We start from the raw sequence: 11786 nt of genomic DNA on the forward strand, positions 1-11786 counted from the left end.
ACCAACCAAAACATAAACAATGAAGCAAGTACATCCATCCCATTACATTTGCACATGCAAATAGCACTTCATTTAATATTTAATATGACAACAAAAACATAAGAATGTTTTTACTGATCCTTTTAAATTATTTGTTATTTTTATTTCTTGTTTTTTTAGGTATTTTTCTTGAAAAAAGAACTACATTGTTGGTTAAGTGCTTGTAAGTAAACATTTCACTGTAAGGTCTACTTATTTGGCACATGAGACAAATAAGATATGATTTGATTTAACAGGTTTGATTGTTCATTAGTTGAAATTCCTGGAAATCTTTACAGACTGTCGCTGTAAACCATAGTCAAAAGTAGTGGTTGATTAGGCGCTTGTCCCACTTGATGGCAAGTCAAGAAGTTGACTGTATGATGCGTCATGGTTGCAACGTTACACTTGGTTTAGAGCAGAAAGGTTAGCAGGTTAGCTATCTGCAGAGATACAGGTTAGATACAGGTTAGCTATCTTCAGAGATACAGGTTAGATACAGGTTAGCTATCTGCAGAGATACAGGTTAGCAGGTTAGTGTAAGAAATTGTAATAGATACTGGAAACTTGTTTTAACAACTTCTCAACACAAGCTATACTTGACACAACAGGCACCCATCCCCCTCTTTTCCCCCACACATGTTGTTCTCATCAGATAACAGCCACAGACCCACACACACACCCCTCCCCCATGAACAGGCCTCTGCTAAAAAACAAACCCACACATCATATTCAAGGATGAGACTTTAAGACAAAGAACCCTGTTGAGAGCCAATGGAACGTTGACACCAGGCCCGAACAGGACTACCCACGACCCAGAGTGACCAATCAGAAGGCCAGACTACCAGACTCAACCTACTTCCATTTGCTGTATAATGAACTGTGAAATATGTTTAGGTTCTCTTTTTCTGATGCTTCGATATGAGCTGAACGAACAAGACCGTGCAGCACGCTTTGCCAGATATTTTTACCATTTAATAAACTGCCTTATTATACAATATCCACCTCGTCCTATGTCTCAACTTGATCTCCTGTCTCCAGTAACTGTTTTATCAACATTAGCTATCTGAAGAGATACAGGTTAGCTACAGGTTAGTTATCTGCAGAGATACAGGTTAGCAGGTTAGCTATCTGAAGAGATACAGGTTAGCTACAGGTTAGTTATCTGCAGAGATACAGGTTAGCAGGTTAGCTATCTGAAGAGATATAGGTTAGCTATCTGCAGAGATACAGGTTAGCGGGTTAGCTATCTGAAGAGATACAGGTTAGCTATCTGCAGAGATACAGGTTAGCTATCTGAAGAGATACAGGTTAGCTATCTGCAGAGATACAGTTTAGCAGGTTAGCTATCTGAAGAGATACAGGTTAGCTATCTGCAGAGATACAGGTTAGCAGGTTAGCTATCTGAAGAGATACAGGTTAGCTATCTGCAGAGATAAGGCCATGAACAGTCATTGACATGGAGGTAGGTTTGTTCTGCCAGTCAAAAAATATACGTATTTATGACTCACTGTCAAAGCAAAGCATACACTTAATTATCTGCCCATAATTTAATCTTACTCTTTAATGTTAATTATTTTAATACACATCAAACAGTACAATACTAAAGAGAAAAATATCCCAAGTTACATCGTGTTGTTCCAGAAAAGAGCATTCATGATTCTGTTAAACAACGTTCAACCCGACACAGTTATTCTTAATTTCAAATAGAGCAGGGTATTTGTTAAAGTCTCTTTTCAAAAGAATAAGTTTCAGTTGATCAAAATAAAGTACTACTGAATAACATCAGAAACCCACCCTGTTCACTCCCCCTAAATTGCTGGGCTAAACCAGCTGGTGTAAGGTCTGTGTGGTTTGCTGTGATATAACTGTGACGATAGAAAGCCTCATGTAAACAGATTTGTGGGGTTTACCCCATTGTGGTAGTGTCACGCTGTGCTGACTGAATAGCAGAGGTACAAAGATAGACTGATAGACGAAGAATACAAAGCAGTGCACAAAGCAGTGGCACTTGTTTACAGATAACATCCATGCCTTTAACCTCTACTGCACCAGGCTAGTCACAAGCCGTATCTTCCAGTGGTGTAAAGTACTTAAGTACAAATACATTAAAGTACTACTTAAGTAGTTTTGGGGGGTATCTGTAATTTACTATTTATTTTTGCCAACTTTTACTTTTACTTCACTATATTCCTAATGCAAATAATGTGCTTTATACTCCATACATTTTCCCTGACACCCAAAAGTACTTGTTACATTTTGAATGTAAAATGTAAAATGGTCCAATTCACACACTTATCAAGAGAACATCCCTGGTCATTCCTACTTCCTCTGATCTGGCGGACTCACTTAAGACATGCTTAGTTTGCAAATCATTTCTGAGTGTTGGAGTGTGCTGTACAGAAACCCAGCCTAAAACCCCAAACAGCAAGCAATGCAGGTGTAGAAGCACGGTGGCTAGGAAGAACTCCCTAGAAAGGCCAAAACCTAGGAAGAAACCTAGAGAGGAACCAGGCTATGAGGGGTGGCCAGTCCTCTTCTGGCTGTGCCGGGTGGAGATTATAACAGAACATGGCCAAGATGTTCAAATGTTCATAAATGACCAGCATGGTCAAATAATAATAATCACAGTAGTTATCGAGGGTGTAGCAAGTCAGCACCTCAGGAGTAAATGTCAGTTGGCTTTTCATAGCCGATCATTAAGAGTATCTCTGCCGCTCCGGCGGTCTCTAGAGAGTTGAAAACAGCAGGTCTGGGACAGGTAGCAGGTCCGGTGGACAGGTCAGGGTTCCATAGCCGCAGGCAGAACAGTTGAAACTGGAACAGCAGCAAGGCCAGGTGGACTGGGAACAGCAAGGAGTCATCATGCCCGGTAGTCCTGACGCATGGTCCTAGGGCTCAGGTCCTCCGAGAGAGAGAAAGAAAGAGAGAAGGAGGGAATTAGAGAGAGCATACTTAAATTCACACAGGACACTGGATAAGACAGGAGAAGTACTCCAGATATAACAAACTGACCCTAGCCCCCCGACACATAAACTACTGCAGCATAAATACTGGAGGCTGAGACAGGAAGGGTCATGGATACATTTTTCTGCATCATTTTTGGACAGAAAATTTCTGATTTTTGCAATGTTACGTAGATGGAAAAATCTGTCCTTGAAACAGTCTTGATATGTTCGTCAAAAGAGAGATCAGGGTCCAGAGTAACGCCGAGGTCCTTCACAGTTTTATTTGAGACGACTTTACAACCATCAAGATTAATTGTCAGATTCAACAGAAGATCTCGTTGTTTCTTGGGACCTAGAACAAGCATCTCTGTTTTGTCCGAGTTTAAAAGTAGAAAGTTTGCAGCCATCCACTTCCTTATGTCTGAAACACAGGCTTCTAGCGAGGGCAATTTTGGGGCTTCACCATGTTTCATTGAAATGTACAGCTGTGTGTCATCCGCATAGCAGTGAAAGTTAACATTATGTTTTCGAATGACATCCCCAAGAGGTAAAATATATAGTGAAAACAATAGTGGTCCTAAAACGGAACCTTGAGGAACACCGAAATGTACAGTTGATTTGTCAGAGGACAAACCATTCACAGAGACAAACTGATATCTTTCCGACAGATAAGATCTAAACCAGGCCAGAACTTGTCCGTGTAGACCAATTTGGGTTTCCAATCTCTCCAAAAGAATGTGGTGATCGATGGTATCAAAGGCAGCACTAAGGTCTAATACCACGAGGACAGATGCAGAGCCTCGGTCTGACGCCATTAAAAGGTAATTTACCACCTTCACAAGTGCAGTCTCAGTGCTATGACCATACAACCATAAGAGGTTGTTACTAGTGAAAGCATTGAGTAGCTATCAATTAGAATTTCGTGGCAAGTTTTATATAATTTGGTGATGTATTACTATTTGTGAATTGGTCGCAATATATTTGTACTATACCGAACGGTGACCTGGTCCAAGATAGCAGCAGGTGAACAAGTCTAGAGGCTACTGTACATCTGCAGTGTCTAAGATATTAGCCATTCCACTAAAAGGGCAGTGGTATGGCATTGTAATAAATTGTCATATAACATAGTATAATGGCCTATGACAGAGTTATGCCATAGAATATGCCAAACAAACATATTCATACATAGAACGACTGGTGAGATGACATAAACATGAGCATGAATTATTACACTTCATTCACAAAAGCACCATTCCACCACAGCTGCTGGCTGACTGGCTGGCTGCTATTGGGGTCAGTCACTTGACTGTCATTGTCCCCTCGTTGTACAAAGCACACCAGTTATTTGTAGAAAGTTACAAAAAATAAAGGAAACCGTTTTTTTTGTTTTCATTGATTCAACCAGTGGTCAGAGTACATGCGTCTATCTATATATCTTATATCTTTCCTTCCAAAGCATCATGACAATGTTATTGACTAACAGCATTGCATCAGTCAAAGGATGTCAAATGAAAGCATCTGGTACAACCTTTATTATTGAATTATCATCAGTTCTGGTCAACAGAGTGGAATCTATCATCTAATGTTAATATTCAAATACCTGATATTTTGAATAAAAAACAAAACAACAAATAAAGTCTTATTATGCCTTTATTGTCAGTCAACCACTCATTTCCAAAGCTAAATATCCACTGTTTGAAAATGCATTAATAATAGCTATGGAAATAATTTCACTGTGGACTATAAGATTGAGCCTACAGTATTTTAGAGATGATTTCAGTACTTTGAGTGCTGCTTTTCAAATGAACTCTATTTTAGTTGCATTACCATGTATCATGTTCCATGTACTGTAATGAAAGCAGTCACAACTACACGCTTTCAGATACACATATTCAGGTACCATAGCAAAATACTGTAAATTGATCTTGACATCATCTGAAATTTCCACAAACATTGTCATTGTCGTTTACCATAAGGCTTGCAATTTGTTCACAGTAGGCTTTATCCAAAGGAGTCTCCAAGATTAGTTCCATAGGTGCCACCATGATCATCTATTTCTATACCCCTTTCAATCCAATCCATGTCAAAAAGGCAGACCAGTCCTCAGCCTGTGATGTCCTGCTGCAGGTATGAGACTGTCAGTCACTGCTAAAACCGCACAGCACAGCACCTGCAAATAATGAACAAAAACACAGTGAGGGCTTGTGCAAAAAGTCCTCTCGGATACCTCTTAGCTGACAGAACTCAACAAAATTTGAAGGATCAGGAAATAGCACAAAAAAGTGTTACAATCAGAACAGCAAAAATCCAACATACTACTGTTATTGTGGATGTCTGACAAAGCTGATCAGACACCATCAAGGTCTCTCAGACAATATACATGATACAAAATGTTACATGTGTACATTTCAAATAGATCCTTCATATACCTGTATCTGCGAGGACAACCATGGTGTCCAACAATATATTCTTGGGCATAACAGAACCGTCTGCAGAGTCCTCTATAACCACACGTCCAATATTGCATCTCTGCATCATCAGCTGTTAGAATAGTAAAACCATCATGGAATAAGTAGCAAAAGAACTTTTCAGCTATGCAATTTTCGTCATTTGCTAATGACTAGAATACTTTCACATCAAATGTTCATCTGATCAAATCAGGAACTGTTATTATATGAGCTTTGATGTTGATCAATCAATGTTAACAGTATAACTGATGTCAGGCTAAAACACTAACATTGAAGATCACACATTTCCTGTACGATCTGTATAATAAGACATTTGCAATAATGTCTTTAATGGTAAAATAACTCCGAAAGCATATCAACGGTTAGGAATTCCGTTTCATTTCTGCCCAATACACATCAGAAAATCCACTAATATTATCCCATTTTCCAGGTATGATGCACACCGGCACCATGACATAAAAGCCAAGGTACTGTATCCACTGCTTACCCTCAACAGCTGAGAGCATCAGGAGAAGTACAAGGACAACCAGGCCCAATCCCTTCATGTTTTGGCACCGCTAAGTTCTCAGGCAAATGCAATTTCCAGGGCTGATGCTGCATTTATACAGCATTTCACCCCAGGGGGAGGAGTCGATGGGCACTGCCCAAATCACAATTGCAGAGTATTATTGAAAGAAAAGTGTTTTTGGGGGTTAAAATGGGTACTATATCCTTACAGAACACATCAGGTGCAGGTTCTTGGAAATGTGGGGCTGTTTTTGTTACTTTTTGTTACTTTGTTACTAGGGAAATGTTTCTGACTATATGGGCAGAACAACATTGTGGAATCTATCCTATGATAGAGTCTAGCATAGAGTCCAGCATATATTAAGAACTAATTGAATTACCAAATACTTTTTCTCAAAAGTTGTGAGACATGAGAGGCAAAATTGGGCTTTTGTTTAGTACCTGACGCAATTTACTTGTACTTACATAAACCTCTATGACTGGACAGCTGCAGCATATTCCAGCAAAGTGAGTCAGAAGAAGAATGAGCAAAACTACCACCACAAACAATTCCCTCAAAAGAATGAGGTCTCCAGGTCAGATCACACAGTTTAAGGTGACTCAATCATCTATTTAATTAGAAACAAACCAACCACTCATCCAGCCGTCTGTCTTTTCCACGGGGTTTCAGTACACACCGCTCTGCCCAGGTCTAAATATGGCAGTCGTTTTTGTGATACTGCTGATGCTGTAAAACTGCAATCAAACTGCACAAAACAAACCACTCTGATGATGCAGGAGCTATTGTTAACTGCACAACAGTGATAAGCACGTACACTCACATTCACATGTAGCCTATTCTACGCCCTCTAGTGCTGCTTGGTCAGACAGACTACTGGCCCTCCAGTGAGAGACAAATATACCATATGTGGCCTCATGAGCATACCAACTTGTGGTCATATACACTGAACAAAAATATAAATGCATAGTCCCATGTTTTATCAGCTGAAATAAAAGATCCCAGAAATGTTCCATATGCACAAAAATGTCTCTCAAATTTTGTGCAGAAATGTCTTTCTACTCGCAAGTACGCACACACACAAACAAACAAACAAATTTGTGCCATGGACAGCTACATCATATTTAGCTTATGTTGATGGACACATTTTTTGGGAGTTCTTTTAGTTGTCACTGTATTCGACTAAGCATAAGTGATTTGATGATGTTGAAATGTTAAAGTTGAAATGGTGCTGGAATAGTGGAGGCAGCTCCTGTTTTCTTTGTGATTTTTCTTTGCGATCAGTAGTTGTTTTGTAGTCCGAAAATGTCGGAAACATTAACTTGCTTTTCCCATGATGTAGGTCATGTACTGTTTGTTACATGCAATATGCTGTGTGGACTTCACCGGAGTTTGCTCTCTGGTTTTGTGATGAAACAAATGTGTGGTTGAATTTATTCTGCCACTGTGTCTTCTTATTGTCTCAGCCTTAGGCCTAAGCAAGACAGTAGTGGAGAAGGTGGAAAGTTTTAAGTTCCTCTGCGTACACATCACGGACAAACTGAAATGCTCCACCCACACAGACAGCGTGGTGAAGAAGGCGCAAGCTTTTTGTGGGATTGGCTTTTTGGGATTGGCTTTGTGGGAATGGCTTTGTGGGAATGGCTTTGTGGGATTGTTTTATGTTGCTTCTACTCACTGTATTACCTTCTCCATTATTTTGAGCAGTACTGTACATTTCAGGTCCTGCCAGTTACAATAACCAGTTTTATCTTGCTACTTTTCAGCGGAAGGTGATCTACTCTAAAATGAAAAAACTGGATAAATATTTTGTGGGCTCCACAGTGCAAGCCTTTAGCTATTTGTTCTCCACTCAACCACTCCCAAGAAGACATTACAACAAAGGGTAGCAGATTGTAAGGAACGAAGCTGCAGAAGAGAAGCAGGTACGGGGAGTTGACGTTTAATTAGGAACGGACATGCAACAGGACAGGAACAGCGTCAGAACTTGGAAATACAAAGACAGATGACAATCAATGCAGTAGCGGGGAACAGAGCTGGGGAACTGACAACTATAGGGGAGGTAATAAACAGGTGATTGAATCCAGGTGAGTCCAATATCGCTGATGCGTGTGACGAGGGAAGGCAGGTGTGTAATGATGGTGGTAGGAGTGCGCCTGGCGCCCTTGAGTGCCTGGGGGCGAAGAGCGGGAGCAGGCGTGACAGTACATGTACATTTGTTTAAATTCAACCCATGATTGTTATGTTTCTTGCTGCTTAATCTCTCAAATATAAATTGAAATCACAATGCACTATGTGTCTGTCCACTGTAGTGAAGGCAACGGATGAATTGAGGACAATGTAGTGGCCTACTGCCTGTCTGAGTTCGAAGTACCGATTGGTCAAGATTCTGCAGTGAAACTCTTGGCTCCATGGATCCTCTGGAGCGAAGTTAGCAGGGGAGGATGGGCCGCCGGCCAACCAGCTCATCAACAATGTAATGTCTGTAGGTACAGTACAGGGATGTGACATGTTCCCTATACTACCTCAGTATCTCCATCCCTATCTATTAAAGCATATGTTATGACCTTTTGTAGTCATTTCCTTCTAATAATCTTTTGCAAGGATGAAAAAGAGGTATGTTAAAAATCAGACCAGATTGTTTGCTTTGCTCCATACTACTGTATCATATAAACCTACAGCTCTGAATGCATGTATGACAAAGGCCATCAATGGTGAGAAACAACATTGGCTATTAAGGTTTCAACTATTATCTTTCTGGATGTCACAGGCCATCCATGTGCAGCTAACTAACCTTGTCTACTCTGCCTGTCTCTTCATCTGTCTATCAGCCCCCCAAACCTATTCCTATCACACCCGTAAGAGTTACACAGGCACCTTACAGTCACCTGGCTTTTCTGATTCTCCGTACCCTCCAAACACAGACTTGGCGTGGAGGATACATGCTGATCGAGGCTACAAGGTTCAACTGGAGTTTGACACCTTCAACTCGGATGACTGTCAGAACGACTTCATCAATGTGTATGACTCTGGTGCCAATGGCAGAGTGAGAAAGTGGAGACAAGAAACAGTCAACATTTTCCCATTGATATTTACTTCAGATGCCTGGCTCATGAGTTTCATCCAAGTGCAATTGTCTGCCTCAGTTAAATCATGTTTTGATCTCTGTGCAGGAAATGTGGATGTTATACACACAATGAGCATCTGTCGTTCATTTCCTCTGGAAACGTCATGCTACTGATGCTGGTAACCAACGAGGAGAAGAACTTCCCTGGCTTCAGAGCCACTTACTCTGAGCTTCCCCTAGAGTCAAGGTGAAGCTGGTTGCTGTGGATAAACTATAGAATAAATATCATTTTGTGTCCCCAATGGTGGTGATACTCCTTATCCGTTTCTCTTCCTGCATAGATTGTGGCTGTAAACTATCAGGACTTAAAGGCGCCTTCACTTCTTCAAATGTTCCCTCCCATTACCCACCTCTAATCAAGCGTGCCTGCAGGGCCAGATTACCAAACGGCAACGCAGAAGTGTAGAATTGAAGGATATTAGCTTTGAAACTGCAACATTTTCTCTTAGCCTCATGAAATGTGTAGAATAGCAATTTAAAACGGAAACATTTTTCTACACAAAGTGTTGAAATGCAGGAAGTTAAGCTGATTTCTCAAAATAAAAAAATGTACATTGTTTGTGGAGCCTCCTCCTGCTGCTGTTGACTTATTAGAGAGAGAATCTGTTTATTTTTAAATCCCCATGCAGTCTTTTAAATTGTAACGGGTGTCGTAATCCTCCTCAGACGAGGAGAGAAGGATCGGAGAACCAAAAGGGTGTTGAATACATAATGATTTATTGAAACAAGACAAAAACGAACTATACTTGAATAACTAACAAACTAATAAACGATGTAGACAGACCTGAACAATACGAACTTACAAATAACACGAAGAACGCACGAACAGGGAAAATAGACTACACAAAAGAACGATGTACAAAACAAACCGAAAACAGTCCGTGTGGTGCACAGACACAGACACGGAAGACAATCACCCACAAACAAACAGTGTGAACACACCTACCTTAATATGACTCTCAATCAGAGGAAATGAAAAACACCTGCCTCTAATTGAGCCATATCAGGTCACCCAAAACCAACATAGAAACAGAAAACATAGACTGCCCACCCACACTCACGTCCTGACCAACTAACACATACAAAACTAACAGAAACCAGGTCAGGAACGTGACATAAATAGTATTTTTAAATCATCACTGTATGTCTAATAAATCACTGTTTGTTTATTTCATGAAAATACCTCAAAATATATTTGTAATCAGTTATTTCCTTGAACCTCCTTCAGCAATTTAAATGCTCAGTCTGATCACGTGGGCATGTTGATACACGTGTGTGTATATATTTACATACACAGTCCTGATTGCCAGTTAGTTCTAGAGCCCTCAAACTCAGCTCTGGACCTCTTTTCATTGTTCCCCTCTAATGAGGGACTGATTTAGACCTGGGATGCCAGGTGGATGCAATTAATTGCCATGTAGAACAGAAAACCAGGAGGCTCCAGACCTCATGGGTTAAGAGTTGAATATCCCTGCTCTTTAGCCTACCCCGCTTACCCCTTCAAAGTAGGGGGATACATATGCAAATAAAAGATGGCTGGTAATTGGTCAGAATAATCAGATTATATTGTGATATCATACTTTTGGCTTATGAATGTCATTCATTTGCCAATATGTTTTTGTGTGTGTCTCTGTGCAGCACAGGAGGTTGGAGATACCTTAATTGGGGAGGACAGGCTTGTTGTCTTTTTTTACCCCATTTTCTCCCCAATTTCGTGGTATCTAATTGGTAGTTACAGTCTTGTCTCAATGCTGCAACTCCCATATGGACCCGGGAGAAACGAAGGTCGAGAGCTGCGCGTCCTCCGAAACACAACCCAACCAAGCCGCACCGCTTCTTGACAGAATGCCCACATAACCCGGAAGCCAGCCGCACCAATGTGTCGGAGGAAACACTGTGCACTGCGCCCGGCCCGCTACAGGAGTCGCTAGTGCGCGATGGGACATCCCTGCCAGCCAAACCCTCCCTTAACCCAACCGACGCTGGGCCAATTGTGCAATTGTCCCCGGGTCTCCCAGTTGGCTGCGACAGAGACAGAGACAGAGACAGAGACTGGACTCGAACCCAGAATCTCTAGAGACCACTGCGCCACTCGGGAGGCCGAACAAGTTGTGACTGAGGTTAAAGGTGAAGTCCTTAATGTTGAAAATGCCACGTCCATTTGCGATATTACAACAAAAAATAAGTTAGTGTAAGCAACACTTTTTTCCGTCTCAGACATCATTGCATGTGCGATAAAACAGCATAATATATACTGCATTTATTTTTTACCTTCATGCTCCCCACTGCTTTGTCAACTAAACAAAAACAATAACAATGGCAGTGGGGCAAAGAGTGGCGCTGTGTTCTCCTACTATGGTGGATTCCATCTTTAAAGAAAGTGCGCTTTCTCAATTTTGCTAAACGTTACTTTAAATCAAGTCAATTTTCTTGTTTTTTTATGAAAAATATTAAATTCAAGCTCACTTTGAGCAAATTCAGACAATGCACAGCAAATCCTGCAATTAACTCAATACATTGTTTTTTAAAATCAATTGACAGCCCTAGTAAGACGTTTGTTTTTCCAAACACAGCGCTAACACAATGTAGTTCTATGAAGTTTTGTGTATTATTATAACCTCATTTTTGTATCGTGTTTTGTTAAAGTAAAGTGGGGTTTTTAAGGAAATGTTTTCATTGCCTGTAAATATATATTTTTTAATTGCACTTCAGACTGCTGT

This window comes from Salvelinus fontinalis, chromosome 13 (assembly GCF_029448725.1).
Source record: "Salvelinus fontinalis isolate EN_2023a chromosome 13, ASM2944872v1, whole genome shotgun sequence".
NCBI lineage: Eukaryota > Metazoa > Chordata > Actinopteri > Salmoniformes > Salmonidae > Salvelinus > Salvelinus fontinalis.